Source organism: Ctenopharyngodon idella, chromosome 7 (genome assembly GCF_019924925.1).
Source record: "Ctenopharyngodon idella isolate HZGC_01 chromosome 7, HZGC01, whole genome shotgun sequence".
In the NCBI taxonomy this organism is placed as follows: Eukaryota; Metazoa; Chordata; class Actinopteri; order Cypriniformes; family Xenocyprididae; genus Ctenopharyngodon; species Ctenopharyngodon idella.
The window spans coordinates 28,311,703-28,332,467 of record NC_067226.1 but is presented as its reverse complement, the minus strand read 5'-3'; the positions used below and the strand labels follow the sequence as shown (position 1 = coordinate 28,332,467).

Sequence of the window (20,765 nt, the reverse complement as noted above, 5' to 3'; positions counted from 1 at the left end):
TCCTCTCCTTAGATGCGGACACAGCCTTGACGATGAGCTCTCCGGCCCTGTTCTCTTGCGTTTAGCTGTTTTATTATTATTATTGCATTGCATTGCTAAGAACATACATAATGAATGCCAGGGGTAAATACAACTGAGAGTACAATTGCAGGTTACAAAATCAGGAAAATATCATACAAATGACACAATGAGAGTTTTAAGGGCTTTGGAGTTGCTGGATGTAAGGGAAGTGTCCTTACAATTAGTTCCTTATAATAAATAAAAAAGTTGCGTTTAGCTGCTGATTTCTTCTTGGCCGATTTGGTCGCGTCACTCGCGTGTTTTCTCTGCTCATGTTTGGAGCAAAAGTGAAGTGGTACAACATACACATCATATTCATACACAAGTTTTCTCCATGTGTTGAATTAGCACTTTGACAGTGGCTTTAATAAAAGAAAGATCGCTGAGGGACTTGTGGAGTGTTTCATTTAGAAGTTGTTTTGGGCTGCTTGAAGCACATGCCACATCTGTCTGTGTATCTTCCTAAGATGCAAACGTTTTATAACTCAGTTCAGAACGACACACTGTTTCCACCAAGGCCATAAGATTTTGCCTCTTTTAGCGCTGTATTATGTTGTTTTACCTTTATATACAGTGTGTATATATATATATATATATACACACGCGCGCACACACACACACACACACACACACACACACACACACACACACACACACACACACACACACATTATATATATATAGCCTAGAGAGAGAGAAAGAGAGATACAACCATACAAATGAAAATGTTTCTCTCTGGTGGTTTAGCAGTAGTACCTTGTAGCGGAAGTCAAAGCATTTTGCGGGTTGTTTCTCAAAGCAGCTGCTCTTATATAGTGGGTTTAACTTTTCAAAAAAAAAAAAAAAATTCATAGTTACAGCAAAACACATCACGTACATTTTCACGTGTTGCAGGGGCTTCGTTTATCTCATCATTGAAGATGTATATTGTCATTTGTGCATTGTTATTTTTAGCTGCTTTACTAAGGAAATGACAGAGAGCATCTTTAGTTTAAGAGTTGAACTCAGTTGTGGTTTGACTTCTGCTCTGTTTCTGCTTAACCATAGTAGAGGAAACATTTATGCTTTTTCTGCATCTTTAGTTTCATAAACCTCAAAATGCTATCACAAGAGCAAAGATTCACAGAATGTCTGTCTAATTTTCATTGACTTCCCTTTTTTAGTAATCTTGTCTGTGTTCAGGAAGGCCTGGATGAAGCACCACTTCTCACTTCTAAACTACACTCATTTTAGAAAGGAAATTAACATGTTTCAAATCTTGTTGTGGCCAATTATCAATGATCTATCCAATATAAATCAAATCTTACATTTCAAAATCAAAATCACATTATCGACATTGTGTGACAATATGGGATTGAGCTCTGGTTAAGGAACACACAAATTCGGCACTGGAGCTGCGTCCCAATTCACCTGCTTATACTACACCCTAAAAGTGTGTCTTCTTTTTGTGAAGAAAAAGTACATAATTTTGAGTGTAGCAAAAGAGTACACAACTTTGGGACATACTATCTCGTCATACAATTGCGTCTTTAATGGTTGCTCTCTGTCACATCCTGACCGTAAACTGGCCTGTCAATCATATTGTCACAGTTAAAATCCTCGACATTTCATTTCATTTTGAGTGAATGTTCACACCCACAAAAAAATAAGTTACTCATGTGAGTTCATATTGAGGCTCTGATAGTTTGAATGTAGTAAAAGAGAAGTGAAATATCCTATAATGAATTTCTTTGTTTACTTTCCTTATATATTTCTATAGATACAATCACACTGGGCTTCAAATGTTGACAAACTGCTGCAAAGTCTTCAAGGTGTAATATGGTGATGCATACAAAATCACTTTGGTGACAGCAAAGCAGTTGAATTTTGCCAGAATTTAAGTAAGCAATAAAGTACTCAAGACTAGTGCTGTATCGTGAATAAGTCACGGCTGAAGGGCGTTGTAGGCACGATGCGAAGCGGAGTGACTTATTCACGATACAGCACTAGCCTTGAGTATTGCTTTTATAAAACGGTTACCACACAATACAAATATTAAAACCAAAAGTATGTCACAATGCAACTTTCATGAAGTAAACTCTTACTATGAGCCTTCCTTCTGCCGGAAAAAATAGTCCCTGACCGTGAACAGCAACAGAGGTTACATTATTACGCCATTAGATGGCGGCAAAGACTGTCTTTAAGGGTGTTGTGTAGTGATACACAGAACAGTTGGGTAAAGCGTCATAGCCGTGTTTTATTGTGAATAAAACACAACTATTGACCAATCAGAATCAAGGACAGGAATGATAGATAGATAGATTTAGTTAATGATAGATTTAATAATGATAGATACAATTATTTGTTTATTCTATCAATCTTCATGTAAAACAAGCTTTAAACAAACAAGCTATTTCAAATGCATCCACTTTATTAGCAGCAAGGAACACAATCGTGCTACTCGACTTTGCAGATCGCTGGTCAACGGGAGCATGTATGTTCCAGGGTATGTTAACACATATTAAGTAAACTTTTTTAAAAGGTCAGGACTCATTTTTCCAGGGTCCTGTCAACTTTCTTTTTTTTTTAACACAAAAAGTCATGGCTCCCTTATGTTAGGGTTAGTAGCTTCCATTACTCCAACCATTTGTTTAGGTCCATCAAGTCTAGGCCTGTTATATTGAGGGCCATACGGAGGTGCTGGGAAACAGAAAATGCCTTTGACAAGTTCCCAAAATAATAATATCACATTAAGAAAATTCAGAACTTCAATCAATCAATCAATCAATCAATCAATCAAACTTTATTTCTATAGCACCTTCCAACAACCAAAGCTGACCAAAGTGCTGTACAACATTAAAAACAAAACAAAACAAAAAAAAAATAATGATAATAACAAATAATAGTTACAAATAGGTCAGCAGAGCACATTACAACATTAAAATAAAGAGAAGTGTCACAAGGCCACTAATTGTTAAAAGCCATTCCAAATAAGTGGGTTTTAAGTTTGGCTTTGAACAAACCGGGGGACCTCCAGCAGATGTTGCCCAGCAGATCGTAGATCGTTAGGGCTCAAAATCTCACACAAATAGGAAGGTGCAAGGCCATTGACTACATTAAAAACAAATGTCAAAATTTTAAAATGAATTCTGAACTGGACAGGAAGCCAGTGCAGGGAGCATAGGACAGGTGTGATGTGCTCGTGTTTCCGACTGTTAGTGAGCAGGCGGGCCGCAGCATTTTGCACAAGCTGCAAACGGTGAAGACCAGCTTGGTTCACTCCCACATAGAGCGCATTACAGTAGTCTATGCGGGAACTAACAAAAGCATGGATAGCTTTCTCCAAGTCACAACGGCTCAAGAAGGGTTTAACCTTTGCTAGGAGGCGGAGCTGAAAGAAGCTTGCCCTGACCACAGAATCAATTTGCTTATCAAATTTTAGACTGCTGTCTAATTTCACCCCCAAATTTTTCACAACGTGATTAAAATGGGGGGTCAACGCAACAAGACCAGGAGCTGAGACGCTGGGCAGGTCGGATGTGCCAAAAACAATACATTCTGTTTTGTCTTCATTCAAACAAAGAAAGTTCTGAGACAGCCACAATTTGATGTCATCTAAACATCTGTTTATGGATTCAAGACTGTCAGAAGAATTGGGGACAACTGGCAGATAGATTTGTAAATCATCTGCATACAGATGGAAGGACATTGTGATTTGAAATAATTGAACCTAAAGGCAGCATATACAGAGAGAATAGAACAGGGCCCAAAATGGATCCCTGTGGCACACCAGAGGTCATGAAGAGGAGGAAAGGTCATCAATCATAACAGAGAATGTCCTATCTGTTAAATATGACCTAAACCACTGCAGCACAGTTCCCTGAAGGCCAACCTGTTGGGCCAGACGTCTCAGTAGGACTGAATGGTCCACGGTGTCAAACGCTGCAGTAAGGTCCAACATTACCAGCAGCACAGGCTTTTTCGCATCAAGGGACAAGAGAATATCGTTCTGTACTTTCAGCAGAGCGGATTCAGTGCTGTGTCGTGTTCTGAAACCAGACTGGAATTTTTTAAAGATTTGAAGAACTTGGTGACATTTTTTTTTTTTTTTCCAGGTGCCCACACTAGTAATAACAAGTAATAAATATATTTAAAAAAAAACAACAACCTGGCAGCACTTTACAGTAAAAAAAAAAAGAAAGAAATAAAAAATAATAATAAATAAATAAATAAATGGTAGCAACATTTTAGGTCTTATGAAACTGAACATAAATTTATGGTATAAAAAATATATATTTTATTAACTGATAACGTAGATAATGATGTAGAGCGGGCCTTACATGAGTAGACCTACATTAGATGTCATGTGGTGATTTCAGTTAATGACTGTCTGTCTGTGGTGTGACTGTGGCAGTGTGAACGAACAAAATAACGCAGTGTGAGAACAGTCACTGTTAGAACTTCTCTAAAATATGATTTTCAAGATGAACAGAGCTGTAACTACTTGAACACACTACATTAGTAGCTAAATATCTTAGAATGAATCTCTCTTTTCTTTCTCCCTGCGTTTCTGAGTAGAGTTTTGTCTCCTCCTCCCTCATCACTTCTTTCAAACACAGGAAGTGTCTGGTTTCGCAACAGAAAACAGTCGATAATGTGACAGTATGGGGTCCAGTGCATTGCTTTTCATCTGTGAGTATTTGATCATATTCTATAATATCTTCTGTTTAGTTTTTTTTTTTTTTTTTTACTTTTTTAATACATTGTTTCAGTTATCTGTATGATAATGCATGTGAAAATGTTAGCCCTGTATGCACATATTTTCTTCTTGTTTTTGTTGTAATACTCTTTCTTCCTATTTCAAGTAGTTACTAGATGTATTTGTGTTAATATGAGTTAGTGTTGTGTGTTTCTGTATCTTTAAATGAACTCTTCATCAGAGGCTCAGAGAGCTTGAGAACAGCGATTGAACACTAGAGTTATAACTTTAATACAACTTTGTTTTCCTGTTCTTTATTTCGATGAACTTTTGCCTAAAAACAAAGAAATTAACTTTTATTTCAATATCCTTTTAGAAAAGGTGACCCCTAAATAAAAAAAATAAAAATAAAAAATAAATAAAAAAGTTTTTGGCATTTGGAGCTTTATTTAATATGCATATTGCACATATTATGACAAGAAAGAGCTCACAAATGTCATAATACTTGTACTGTGTACTGAACATCACTGCTTATTGCTCAGAATAAATCGAAGATGCAGTTAGTCTGTGTTTCTGCAGACAGCATACATTTCCTCCATCACTTTGATCGCACCATTGGCCGTTTACTTTTATGATATCAAAAATTTCATTCAGGACATCATATTTCCCCTCCTGACACACTCATCATTAATCTTCAACACCTTAAAAAGCTTTGTTTGTATCACTTGATCCGACACATTCAATTTATTCTTCCATAATTTTAATTTATTCTTCCATTGATTTCTGCTCCAAGAAACTGGTACTGTCCAATAATTTGTATATGGAGTGGCATTCTGCACTTTTCTTCTAAACACACACTTCCTCTTCTTTAATGTGATTGCTGAAATCTCACTTGGTGGTAGTATCACTTATCTTGTGCGACATTATATATTGCTACTGAAACAAATATTAAAAAGTATCAAGTTGAGTTATTTGCTCATAAAGCTCTCTCTCTCTCTCTCTCTCTCTCTCTCTCTGTCCTTCTCTCATATATTATATATACACATATATACATATATACACCAAGAAAAAGAAAAAAGTCCCAGAAAGTTCTAGAAAGTTTTAAAAGTTGTTTGTTATATGTTTGTTCCAATTTTTTTATCTGGGCTGTCCCTTTTTTTAACTTAGAGAAATTAGGGCCTTATTATTATTATTATTAAGATAAAAAGGCCATCGATTTATGATACAGGAAATCTTTTATTTGAAAAATAGTCAAAAAGTTATAACCCTACTGAACACACAATCAGCTTTTCTAACACTTTTCATTCTCTCTGCTCTTCTTATAGAAAATGATTTGCAAAAAAGTATTTGGTCACTTATTGTCATATGGACACAGTTTATTAAACCAAGTGGCATCAACCAACCAATGATGCTCGAGCTTTTCTCAGAACAAACTTCTCTTTTCTGAGACACTTTTCAGTTATTTTTAACCACTTGGTCTGAACTTCATTTTTAGTGGTTGTATGAAGTCAGTTCAGACGGGTGTCAAACAGAATAACCACAGGTTTCATGTTCCACCAATGATTGACAGTCAGACTTTTGTCTTCATATTAAACATATTTGTTCATTCATATTTTGAAAAGCTAATAAACTATTTTGAGAAATATCTTGATTGAAAACTGTTTGTGTTTTTTTTATTTAAATGTTACTTGTTTTGATACATTGCAAATTGATATATTTTTAAATGTGGTTTAAGATCATTTTCACACCTAGTTTTTTTGAGCGCTCCAAGTGCTCTCGCCTCGGTTAGAAATAATTCATACGTCAACACAAATGTTTGAGCACACCAAGCAATCAACACCCACATTAAAATGATGTGTTCTGAATATGGTTTGTTTTTGTGTCATTTTAGGGGGAACTGAGATCATCTATTGTGTTGACGTATGAATTATTTCTAACCGAGGCGCTCCAATAAACTAGGTGTGAAAATGCTCTTAGGCCACATTTAAAATATATATAATTAAATCTACAATATTGAAACAAGTTTACTTTTGTGATTCGATTGAGTCCTTTTTTTTTAAGTCCATTTACATTGTGAACATCAAAAGCATTGAGGTCACTTGCAGCTGCTTCTCTTTCTGGTTCATTTTACTGAACTGGGTTTGGTTCATTTAATCTGAGCTGTTCTATAAAAACACTCTCCTCTGGTTTCACAGACAAGGTTTAAGCTAGTCCCAGACTAAAATGCATGTTTGAACTGTTTGAACTAAAAGCAACTTGCACCAACATATCTTAAAATATGTCAATGTCATTGTTTTGTCTCAAGATGCATATATGATTTTCTAAGGCACGTTTATAAAAGCTACTTAAACGTCCTAATTGAAATAAGGGGTAATCCTGGCTTAATCTAAGCCCTGTCTGTGAAACCAGTGTCTAAGTGTCCAAATAATTTTTGCAGCCGCTGTAAAGTCACAATGAATTTGATGGTGTCAAAGTCAAACAGGAAGTGATGTTGTGTCTCAAATACTTTGACCTAATTTGGTTTGGACTTCTGTAGCTTGTTTTGTTCCAGTGAAGAACCGGTGGTGTGAAACTTTAATCACATTAATGTTAATATTTGCTTTTAACATGTATGTAAATGCATCCTTCTATATACATTTTTTATAGTGTCTTTCATGTTTGTTTGTTTTGTTTGTTTGTTTTTAAATGAGCAAACACAAATGGGGAAGCAAACAGGGAATTATATAAAATTGATAAATAGAAATAAAAAGCAAAATACAAGAAGCAAAACGCATATGAAACTTCAGAAACACAAAACAAGCAAAGGACTACATTGCAGAAGCACTACTGAAACCAGTCTGACATTAACATTAGTTGATGAGAATAACATCATATGTTGAATGTTGTGAAGCTCAGTGGTTCAAACTACTTCTCTGTTGTTGAGCATCAGTGAATCATCAGTGAATCGACTCTCGTATCAGTTCACGAGTCCTGTGACGTCATTGTGTGTGGTGATGTTAAATGCTGGAGAATAAACCATCAGTTCTCACCTGGATGAGCATCAGAATAGAAAAACACTTTCAGTTCATGTAGAATAAACTCTAGACTGTTTCAGTGTGTGATTTACATTGTGTTGAATGAATGGAAATGCTTCATATCTTTGTTTCTTCTGCTTTTAGTGCTGATGTCCTTCATCCACTCTGGACTCAATCAAGGTACTGTGCAGTACTATAGTAAAATTGATTTTTTTTTTTTTTAAACTAATGTGAATTGTGTTATAGTTGTTTATTTGTCTACATACATCAAGACAATTGTTCTCCCTCTTTGCTGATGTTTTATGTCCATGTTTTGCACATTTCACAGAATCATCTGACTGTAGTTCCTTATGCTGCAAAAAACATTACAGAAATCTGATATTTATTCAATCAAACAGTCTTGCAGTTGTAACATAGTTCAGTCAGACATTGATTTCAAAAGATCATAATCCACTGTATAAAACAGAAATGAGTTCTGCACAGTGAGAGTTTTGTTCAAGTCTCTGAGGTGCTGCAGTTGTAATGTTCACTGTAATCAATGACTGTGTCCTTAAGATCTTGTGCACCAACTATGCTTAGCTTTATTCATTCAGTATGGTTTGGTTTGAAGGGCTGGGAGAGATAAAGGCTTGAGAACAGACACTAGAAGTTCCTAATTTCTTTTCAGATCTTTTAAAACATTCTGACTGTAAACAGCACCATCTACTGGTCAGAACAGGTAGAAAAATAATACAAAGGACAGACTGGATAAATATATCAGTTTCATTTAGTTTTTACCAATACTTACATACATTTTTGATGTAATTATTACAATTTACAAGCAAACTAGATTTTTAATTTAATACTGTTTTTCTCCTAAGGATGTTTTGAGTTCATGACCGTGATCTTGATACTGCAATGCTTTTCAATATTTACTTCTATGTTTATCAGTGAAACCTGTAGTGAAGGTGACGCCAGATCAGCGTGTGTTCAGAGGAAAGAGAGTCACTCTCACATGTGACTTACAGGGAGGAGGAAACATTCAGTGGTTTAAATTTGGAAACCCTTTCTATCCATACACAACAACAGCAGAGTTCAGTTTCACAGCTGAAGTGTCTCACAGTGGTGAATACAGCTGTAGAAGAGAGAGATCAGACTCACAGACAGACATCAGTGCTGCTGTTACACTGACTGTATCAGATGAGTGTTCATATTCAGATCTGTTTAATGATCATTTAAAATTAATATTTCAACACTTATCAACCACATCTGTTGTTATAAGGAACTGAAGAAATTAATTTTTAGTCATTATTCAGTTACTATACATGTGTTTTGTGGAGGTTCTGGTTTATTATAAAATCATGTAAATTGTGATTTTCTGTGTTATGGGGGTCTTTGATATTTACTTTAGTCACTGTCACTATGGATAACGGTTATAGTCACAATATGATGAGAATAGAAAAGGACTTGAGTGAGAGAGTTCAATACAGATGAGTTTTGTACTGAAGTCAGTGAGAATGACGTGACTTACAGATAATTGTTGTTGTAGTCGAGACCACAAACCGAGACCAAGACCAGGATGTGTTCCCAGCTAACAAATATTTGTTCTTAGAAGGTTTTCCAAACATTCTGTTTTGGTTTTGGAAACGTTCAAATGTCCAGTTTCCTTAATTTTGAATGTCATTTAAATGTTTGATTTTCCTGAAACATTATTTCAACTTTTTTTATTAACAACTCAACATTCTTCACAGTAAAGTCCTCCTCGAAAACGTTACTATTTATTACAATGGAGAATGTCATAGTGACGTGATGCACAGCAAAATCCTCAGTGTTAAATGAACATCGATGTCTATATGAGGCCAAGAGTGTCAAAGTAACACTGAAGCAACTGCAGTTAATGAGATAATTAAGTGATTAAAGTTTGATTGTATTTCTTTCTGTCATTCATCAGAAGTACTAACAGAGGTTTAGATGTTGAAGATTTCATTTAAATGTGTTTGCTTTAGTCAGGCTCTTAACCCTTGATTTTTGTTAGTTTGTCTTTCATCAGTAACTGTCACACTGATCTCTGATCATTCAATACGGGGGATTTTGCTGTAACATCCAACATTAAGCCATTGTTTAAAAACCCTTTCATGCATGGAGTCCACTAGAGTGGACAGATATTTGGAAGCCATTTTGAACCATTTAAGTTGTTGTACCATGTCCCAACCACCAAGTGGTGAACCCCCAAAGCATTAATTCCATTTAAATATTGTCTTTGTATCTCTTTGTTGTTTTGAGATATTGCATCATACATTCAAAATAGCGAAGAGAAGAGGAGATGCACCAAGTACCTCAGGAATAAGTGTTAAATCCTTTTATTCTTAGAAAGACAGGTACAAAACTGTTTTTTTAGCGAAATAATATTATTTATTTTTTTTCTTTAACAGAAAATACATCTGTCCACTCCGAACGTTATGTGCCAAAGGGTATATTGTGCCGATTGGGCCTATATTTAGATTCTGCCTTATTTTGTATGTTTTAGTTAAAATTATTATATAATTTACACTTGAATAGTTTTATTAAAAACTATTTTAAATAGTCTTCAGATTTTATAATTTATTTCAATGCTTACAGTATTTATTTATTAGGTCATATAAAAGTGTACATTTTTAAATGAATAATACCTATTTTATTAATAGTTTTATTGGTGGAAGAAGGTAAATCAAATTATACTAAGTATATACTGGTTTTAATTGTTTTAAATAAAAGTTGGCCATTTTTAAATTAATAAAATGATTTTCGAGACATAGAATATGTTTTTTTTCTTCTCTATTGTTGTTGGTATTTAATGTGTATTCATACCATTTGCTCTTAGTAAATGTTTTAAAAACATGTTTTCACTCTCAAAAAGGATGTTAATTAATAACACTTCTTTTTTGTGACACGTTTTGTGTCATTTTGTGTACATAATTGACACAAATTGTGTAAATATAACACATTAGTGTGTAGAAAATGAGCAGGAATAACACATGATTGAGTTAAAAGTAACACAAAATGTGTTGTCCTTAACTAGAAACACGGGTGTGTTAAGATATAACACAGGTTGTGTTGTTTTTAACACATCTATTTTAAGAGTGTTGTTTTTGTTTTGTTTTGTTTTTTTGTTTTTTCAGACCAAACAATGAGTTCTGTTGAATCACTTTTTATACCGCTGATGTGTGGTATCCACTGCAGTGGACAGATATGTAACTCCCTCAAAATAAAATATATTGAAAAAAAATGTTGGCACTTTCACTTGTTTAAAAATAAAAACAAACATTAAAAAATATTACTTTGTGAATTAATAATTCATGCATGAAAGGCTTAAACCAAAAAGTTAGTGATTGTTCATTTTTAATACACGTTTGAAGAATGTTGTTCAAAGAATGTTTTCTGCCAACATTATGAGAACATTCATCAAATACTAATGACAATATGTGTCTATTTCATGAACATTGTTTTGAAAGTGTTTAAACATTAATACCTGCATAACCTTTAGATAAAAGAGAAAAGTTAGGAACAATAACTGTGGGACAGGCTACAAAACTTTCCCACTTTCCAAGGATGTTCTTTTAAAACAGCAAACACAACATTATTCATTTGAAGTTAGTTTTCATTCTAAATGTTTAAAGGATGTTCCAAGAATGTTGTTCTAAGAACGTTTTCTCCCAACATTATGGGGACATTTAAAAAAACTAAAAAAATGATGTATAAATAACATTTTTGTGCTAACCTTTTGAGAACATTATTAAAGACCAGATAACATTGAACAAACATTCTGTTAACATTACTGGAAGAACATTTGTTCATAACTTTGAGAGAACTTTGCAGGAACGTTAGCCAAAGTTATGAGAACGTTCCCTGAGACCAAGATAAGATCAAGACTTTGAGGGGTTGAAACCGAGTGAAGCAAGGCTAGACCTGCACACCTCAAATTCATCTAAAAGATCCACATATAATGCCTGAGAAATGTCTTATATATAATCAACAAATACAATTAGAATAATAAGACACTATATAGAGCAGTTACCAATAAAATGAAATCACTAACAACAACATAAATCTTTGCACTGCAGATGTGGCACAGAAGTTGCATCTGAATTGCTACAATTACAACTGCATAAATATGTGTATCTGTAGGTGAGTGGCAGCAAATCACTTAATGAGTGAATCACAGAATCATTTATTCAACCTGTTTGTTCAAAGCAGCTGATTCATTCAGTAATGAAACACAGTTGCTCTGAAGCGCACAACAGTTCTGCTGTGGATTTGTTTGGAACTTTTTCCTTTGCCGAAATAGCAAAAAAAAACTTCTGTATAAAATTGTGTCTAAAATGTAAGTCACTTAATTTTAACTTCTTGTTTATTGAACGTTTGTATTAAATCAATATCATGTTTAGAATCGTGCTCAAATGATATTGGTGAAAATGAGCAAAACAGATCAAATACTGTGAAATACGGCATAAAATAAAGTATAAATTGCATAGCTTTCTAAAACATCTTAAAAATATTATCTCTGAAAGAGCTGTTTGACTCACATATGTTTTTGTGTTTTTTCACAGATTTACCCACATCTACACTGACTGTGACACCAGACAGATCTGTGTTCACTGGAGAGACAGTCAATCTGAAGTGTAAGATAGAGACTTACAGATACTGGATCTGGAGAAATTACCAGAGAGATGACTGGAGAGACTGGACACATGAGTGGAGATATGAGTGGTATAAAGACAGTTCAATGTTACAGACGTCTGAGCGTTACACAGTATACGGAGACACTCTCACTATCAGAGGAGTTACTGAGTCTGATCAGGGTCAGTACTGGTGTAGAGGACAGAGAGGTGAAAGACCAAACTCATCACAATCAAGCTCTGTTTCTCTCTCTGTGAAGGGTGAGTTGAACATGATTGTCCTCCTAAACTTTCTCTACTGTGATCACACATCCAATCAAGAGACTGTGGTTTTGTTCAGAATGTAAATCTTACTGCTTACTGAATTCAGCATATTATATACTGTATTATACCTATCTCTTAATGTGAAACAGATCATATTATAACACAATAAATTATTCAAACTGACACACATCATCACATTGCAAGTTTAGTTTGGCACTCTTTTTTACTTTCTTGAATTATATTGTACAACCTGCAGTTGTGCAAAAGAATATACATAGATAAGAATATCAGTTATTCATTTAGTTTTTACCCATAATTACAAACATTTTTGATGTAATTAGTACAAAAAAGAAATGTCTTGCAAAGGAAACAGATGTTTTGCCTGTATTATGTTGAAGCTCCAACATCAGTATTCTTTTGCTGATAATTTCAGCCTTGTGTGTGTGATTATATTTTTAGAAGTGTTTTAGGAGAAATGTATTGTTCAAGTCTGAAAATCTCGATTAACTTCAGCGTTCAAAATACAAATGACCATTTTCCTTCTGATCTTTTCATTCTTTCATTTATCTGCATACAGAATTGTGATTGCTTAGTCCTTTTTGCAGATATTTAAACTATAACCAGTAACAGTAAAGTGACAAAAGCACAGGCTGTTCCAGAAAGCAGGTTTAACTTACCATCCTATCAACCCTGAACTCCGTTGATTAACCTAAACCTTTCTCACTCGTGGTTATCGGTTTCAAAATTCCCAATGGGAGTAAGTTCAGTCAACTCAGAGCTCATGTTGAACACACAAAGACATTCTCGATCTCAGCAGAGCACCAAATCCTGGAGTCATCTGTGTCTCGTTTTGAAAGTTGAACGTAAACTGACCACTACAATCCAAATAAGGAAGCTAAAGCAATTTACACTTCACTAGGAATAACAATCAATTTTATAATGGTTACTGTCCTGAAATAAGACATCCTTAATGACGTATGTAGCCGACAAATGCATCCTCCGGATGACGCAGCCTTCGAAATGAGACCCATCTCCATGGAAACGGAAGCAGCATGTCACACTTCTCCTTTCAATTTGCAATTTACATCCTTAGTGCAGATTGTTGCCTGGGCGGTTGTCCAATCATTATTTTTTAAACTTATCTTTTAATCTTTAAACTTTAATCAGTTTTTTATTACTGATTATACTATTATATTCATATAAACACTAATTGTTTGATGAATTCCAGTCTGCTTGCAAAGATGATATGGCTGATATTTATCATATTTTTTTTATTATAAATAAGCTAAAAAGTTGAGATTATCCACTTAATTATTCATAAACTTGCCTTAGGTCTGTCACATAACCTGCTTTGAACTAATATTCCCTGAACTTACCCAAGACTTTAACATTATTGTTTGAAAGCACTAGAATTTCCTTCTCAAAATCTACGGTATATTTTTGCTGTTCTGTTTGGTCACTATTGTAGGAGCAGAAAAAAACACACTTCCCTTTAAATCAAAATAAATTACATAGATTACTCTATAAAAAAGAATGATAAAAACAGAAGAATACTGAAAAGTATGACAAATAACACCTATAAATGAACTCAACACTGAATCACTGTACACTTACAGATAAACCGAAGCCAATTCTGACTGTAAAGCCTCAGAGATCAGTGTTCACTGGAGACACAGTTTCTCTCAGCTGTGACGTGGGACAGTCAACTGGATGGACGTTTCTCTGGAGGAAAGACTCAAACCGTGAATTCATTGATCATTCAACTAAAACAATCAGTTCTGTGAGAGTCTCTGATGGAGGAACATACCAGTGCAGAGCAGAGAGAGGAAAATACTACACAGAGCTCAGTGATAAAATTAAGATAACAATGAAAGGTAAGTGCTCTTTCACTTTGTTTTTTAGTGAAAATTAATTTTGAGTTTAAAATCATTCAAATATGAAGTGTGTTGTTTGCTCTTTTCACAGAGAGACCCAAACCTGTAGTGCGTGTTCAGCCTGATGTTCGTGTGTTCAGAGGAGAGACGGTCACTCTCACATGTGACATACAGGAGGCAGGAGACTGGCGGTACAACTGGTATAAAGATCAAGATTACAGCAGAAGACAAGTCCAGATCTATTACACCGCAGGACAAGACAAGAACTATAAAATCACATCTGTAAATCAGTCTCATGCTGGTGTGTACAGCTGTAGAGGAACCCAGACTGAAGCCCCACAGTACTCAGAGATCAGTGACAGAGTTATGCTGACAGTATCAGGTGAGTGTTTATTTTTTCATCTCATCACTTTAACCTGAAGACATTGAGTAGAAAACAAGGTAAATTTGAGCTTACTTTGTCTCACCTATCATTAAATAAATATAAAGGAAGTTCAAAGTTACAGACGTCTGAGCGTTACACTGTAAACAGAGACACTCTCAGTATTGTTAAAGCTGTTAAGTCTGATCAGGGTTGGTACACGTGTAAAGGACAAATAGATGGAAGATCAGTTTTTACACAATCAAGCTCTGTTTCTCTCTCTGTGAAGGGTGAGTTGAATTGTCCTCCTAAACTCTCTCTACATGATCATGATCACACAAGCAATCAAGAGTCTTTCGCTCTCAGATGTTTCATTCACACTGATGATAGATACAGTTGTCACTCATCTTTTGAGGGCTTGATTTGATTTATTTCTCTCTGTTCTCGTGTCCAAAACAATTAGAAGGAACAAAACAATGAAACTGAATGCAGATCTGAAAATGCATTTTAAAGCTGAAATATTTTACCTGAAGTGTGATCTTAAAAACACAACTCTCATGGCAAGAGTGCTGATAAAACCGAGACACGACACAACAGCTGAAAACGTCTGTCTGACGCATGTGAACACAAACCTGAGCAACAGCTAAATATACTTCCATTCAGTAACGTTATTTTTTTAATAAAGTTAAAACATCTTTTCATGTGTAATTACTTTTTTGCTGCTCGCACTTTCTGAGAATCTGTGAGTCTTTATACGAATGCAGCTTTGTTTTGCTTTTCAGACGATCTTGTCATTGTTTTGTATCTTATTATGATTTACAGTTCATCAAACAATAGATTTAAGATTTATTTTATCCGACACTCACACCAAAGTTTCAAAATTAACTCACTTGAAAATGAAAATTCAGTCATTTTAATCTGTATGTCTTTTTTCCTTAGAACAAAACTGTTTATTTTTTTAAACTATATTTAAATGTGCAGGTCGCTGTTATAATGAAGGACATGGTGACTGGAACATTTAGAGCTCAAAAAGAACACAAAACTATTACATCAAAAATGACAAGTATTTTAGTCTACATTATCCTGACATCACAGCACATCAGACAGACTTTCTAACCAGCATTCATGAGTAACTAGTTCTGAGCACAACCCAAACATTACTGTCCAGAGACAAACACGCTTTATAAACAAAACATGCAATCTCTTGAAGATTTACTGACAGCTGCCAGACATCTCTGATCACTAATGTTATGAAATGAAGGAAAAAAGACTTACACAGAATGATTCACAGAGACGAACCTCTGCAAAAACAATATGGCTGTGTCTGTCAAAACTCTGCACTTCGTACGTGACCAGAAAAATACATTGTAGCTCAGACACAGAAAGTTCAGACTGTCCAGTTATTTCACAGCAGACATACAGGATCATTTTACTGAGTAATACAGAGGAAAATAAACTCCAGATGTTCAAAAGAAAATCACTCATCAAACACAAAGGAACAGGTTACCTAGTCATTACCTTTACTAATTGAAAAAAAAGTGAATTTTAAACACTTTTAAATGATGTAAATACTGTATAATCCACATTTGTGTGAATGTAAAAGAAGATACTTATAGACCGAATATAAATATCAACCTTTTATTTAGTTTTTACTAATAATTACAAACATTTTTGATGTAGTTGATATTCAGATCTGTTTAATGCATCTAAGATCCGTATTTCAACACTTACTGTCTTCTGTTTCAACTGTTGCAGACAAATACTCAATGATTTGTCAAACACAGGTGAACTCTGACTCTTGAGGATCTGAATCTGTTCTTGTTCTCCTGCAGGTCTAAAGCCAAAGCCTGAACTCACATCAGATCCTGCAGGAGCTGCACTGACAGGAAACACAGTGACTTTGACCTGTCGCATGGATCCGTCTACTGGATACTGGGACTTTTACTGGAACAAACACACACTGAACCCTGAGACAGAGAAGACACAAACAAACTCCTACAGACTGAAGATTGATTCAGTGTCTGATGGAGGCCAGTACTGGTGTAGAGCTGGAAGAGGGAAACCAGTCTATTACACAAACTACAGTGATGCACTGTGGGTCAATGTTACAGGTGAGAGAGAAAACTGTGTGTGAGATCAGAGACAATATCTACAGAACATCTAAAACTTTAAATAAATGTAATAATCTGTGTTTGTACAGAGAGTCCTAAAGCTGTGCTGTGTTTTGTGATATTATCATACAGTATCATATTTTTCACTCACTAATAGATCTGTGTGTTTGTCACATTCTCCTCAACAGCTCCTCAATCATCTTCTCAGTCATCTTCTCTTCTGGTCATTGGTGTTTCTGTAGGATTGAGTTTTTTCTTGTTGTTCCTCGTCTCACTGGTTCTGCTGTGGAGACACAAAAACAACAAAGGTTTGGAGCAGTTCATGTTATGAATGACTAAACCACATGAACAGCAACAAATGGAAGATAGAGTTTCTGAATCACTGCATGTTTATTAACAAAATGACCATTTAATGCATGTAAACAAAATATGTGAAAATACTCTTTAAGTGACCCTAATGATCTTTGTCTCTATTATAGATCATCACCGTAACACTCAACAGACATCAGACTCAAATCGATCTGGAGAATCTCATGTGGAAAACTCTCCTCTGCAGCCTGGTCAGACTCAATAACAAATAATTTATATTTATTTAATAATATTTTTTCCCTTTAAGATTACCTTGCTTTTCATCTTTTTCCTCAAATACTTGTTTGCTGTCCTGCAGGTTCAGATCACATTTATGATGACGTGGCTGCAGTGAATAATGGAGATAAAGGTTGAGCCTTAAAACTTATTATAAAAAATCTACACATGTATCATAAAAAAATAATTAAATCCTTGATTGACTTTTTTCCAGATCCAGTGCCATCTTCAGACATTACATATTCAGAGGTCACTGTTAAGAAAAAGAGATCCATGGATAAAGGTTTTTTTTTTAAAAATCTTCACTGAAAATTCCTTAAGTTGAAATACTCTAATGCTGCGTTCACACCGAACGCGAATCGCTTGTCAAATTCGCGTCAGACATTTTGAAGTCAGACGCTTCAGACGCGCGTCAAATTCGCTCTATTCGCGCGTCTAAACAAAGTGTGTTCAGACGCGAATTTGCGTCATGGGAGGGGCCTCTGCATGGCGTGCTACCTGTGCTACTCAGTGTATTTGCCGGCCTCCTTGCTAGATAATGGTGGATATGGATGTTGCTGAGTAGTAGCGGCAATTTAGCTCGGTTATGCCGGCCGGCTTTTGCTAGTTAGCAGGCTTTCTAGTATCAACGGCTAAATCATGCAAAGCCCAGATGATTTACAACTTACCAGATTGTCCAATTTCCTCGCTTATCCTCTTCCAGGCAAGGTCCTTTTTATTCCTGTCTCGATAAAAATATGATGACACATCATAGACCTCAGGGTGGTCACACACAGCGACTATTAATTTGTCCTCCATCTTTGTTCTGGTCTCCACCGCTGATCACATCGTAAACACGTGACTACCAAAGCAGATCCCTGGCAGATCAGGTTCCCTGATTGGTTAACGCGGCGCGAATATTCGCCAAAGTTCAGATTTTTCAACTCGGCGTCTAGGGCGTCAGACGCTCGATTCGCCCGTCAGACGCGTAAACGCTCAATTCGCGCCGCGCCATTCGCACGTCAACGGCCGATTCGCGCCGCAGGACATCTAGACGCGCGTTTACATTGACTTAACATATAAATCAGACGCACAGACGCGTTCGGTGTGAACGCAGCATAAGCAATACAACTTAACTGAGTCAATGTAAAAAGATAACTCAAAAAATTAAGTTGAGAGAACAAATCTGTATTTATCTGTCTGTATGTGTCTGTATTTATATTGCATAAAATATAAATAGATATTTTCAGGAATTTACTATTTTTTTTCCAGACAATACTACGGCAGAGTCAAATATTGTGATGTACTCAGAAGTTGGAACTAAAGTAAAGAAGTTCAAAAGCAAAGGTGAGATCCTGTTTTTCCTGAAGTACATTTCCAGCATGTTCTGCATAATCTGATTGATTTTCTGTTCTGTATTAGATATTAATATTTCAGGACCCAGTGATTTGACTTACGCACAGATCAATATACAGGACAAAAAGAAAAGCAAAGGCAAAGGTAAACGCACAACAAACTGCTTCTAAACACAACTGTCCGAATGAATCACATTTAACTAGATATAATATCTAATGCTATTATAATATCAGGAAACCTTTTTACAGTCATAAACAGAACTGATAAAGCCAACTTCAGTTTGAAAATGTAACAACAGCCACAACAATCACATCTGTGTTTACTGAAATGAATGAAACTAATATCAGAGATGATCAAAACAGGCCTGTACTGAGAGTCAGATAATCAAGCTGCTGTTTTTCCATGACAGGCGCTGGACTTGCTGATGTTCTGATTAAAATGAAATCTAAGGAGAAATACAGAGGTAAATAAAGAGATGCTCTGAAATATATAGCAGGTTAGAGATCATGTGAAAACAAAATTATGTAAAATAATATACAATATTTTAACAGAACCTGATAATAAAGTTTCATTGTGGTTTGAGATGATCTGTTCTCTCTTCGTATTATTATCAGGGTAACACTTTTATTTTGATGGTCCCCTTTAGACATTCTGTTGACTATAAGTAACATTGCAACTACATGACAACTAAGTTTCATTGGAGTATTAGAAGACTGTCTGCTTAATATCTGCTAACACTTTATTTTGATGATCCCCAACAGACATTCTGACTATAAGTAACTTTGCAAGTGAATGTCAACTTAATCTACTAACCCGAACCCTAACACCTAACTACAGTCTACTACAGTCTACTAATACTCTAATGAAAGTTAGTTGACATGTAGCTGCAGCGTTACTTATGGTCAACAGAATGTCTAAAGGCCACCATCAAAATATTTTTTTAATTTATTTATTATTATTATTATTTATTACCAATTATTATTGGTTATAAGTGTAGTTGCAGATGTATAGCGTTATGTTTCTTTGCTCTGTTTCTGTTCTGTTGTTCACTATCAGGAAAGAGCAGCGAGTCTGGAGACACTTTATACTCTGAATTGAACCACAACACAGATAGAGGTGAGAGAAACCCCTCAAACAAGTCAAACATCATCGCTGTTAATGCCAAAACCATTAATCTTAACTATTACACATTAATAGATCAGAATGATTCAATCATATGGCTCATTGAGGAAGTGTAAAAATCTTGCATTTTATCCTGACATTTATGTTCTTCAGGTGTTGATACTGAAGTCGGTGATGCAACTTATGCTCAAGTTTTTAAGAAGAAAGGTCACAAAAAGAATAAAACACGTAAAAAAAATTGTTACAACTGTACAATGATTTTACAATAACTGACAATTAGTTCACAATTTGCACTTTCATGTAGAATGTAAATCTGCTTTAAGTGATTCAGTTCAGTTATTTGTGAGGATCAGCGGTTCATCGTGATCTTAAAACTGTAAATCATCAACAGCATGAGCTCAAATCAGAGGTTTGCATTATCCACATTACCTGAATAATTCATCAAACTGGATTCTCTTTTTAAAGGTCCCTGAGATCAGCGAAGAGAACAGACGCCAGAAGAGAAACACCAGCTGAAGAAATGATTCTGAGTCAAATGCTTATGTACATGCTTGAATGAAAGAGAATTGCACTATATTATCTGTACACATATTCTGTAAACAATTAAATCTAATATATAGTAAAACATTTTCTAGTGAGCATTTATGTTTAACACGTTACCTGTCTTATCAAATAGAGCCTGTGTTTTTGCCAAGATAAGATGATTTTTCTTATATCATATATATTG

General features: G+C 35.1%; 1 protein-coding gene across 3 annotated transcripts in view; it reads left to right on the top strand.

The window, feature by feature from the left end:
* Positions 1–20,765, top strand: part of LOC127515291 (titin-like) — a 438,556-nt gene that overhangs the window by 114,209 nt on the left and 303,582 nt on the right. The gene's annotated exons all lie outside the window — the stretch shown is intronic.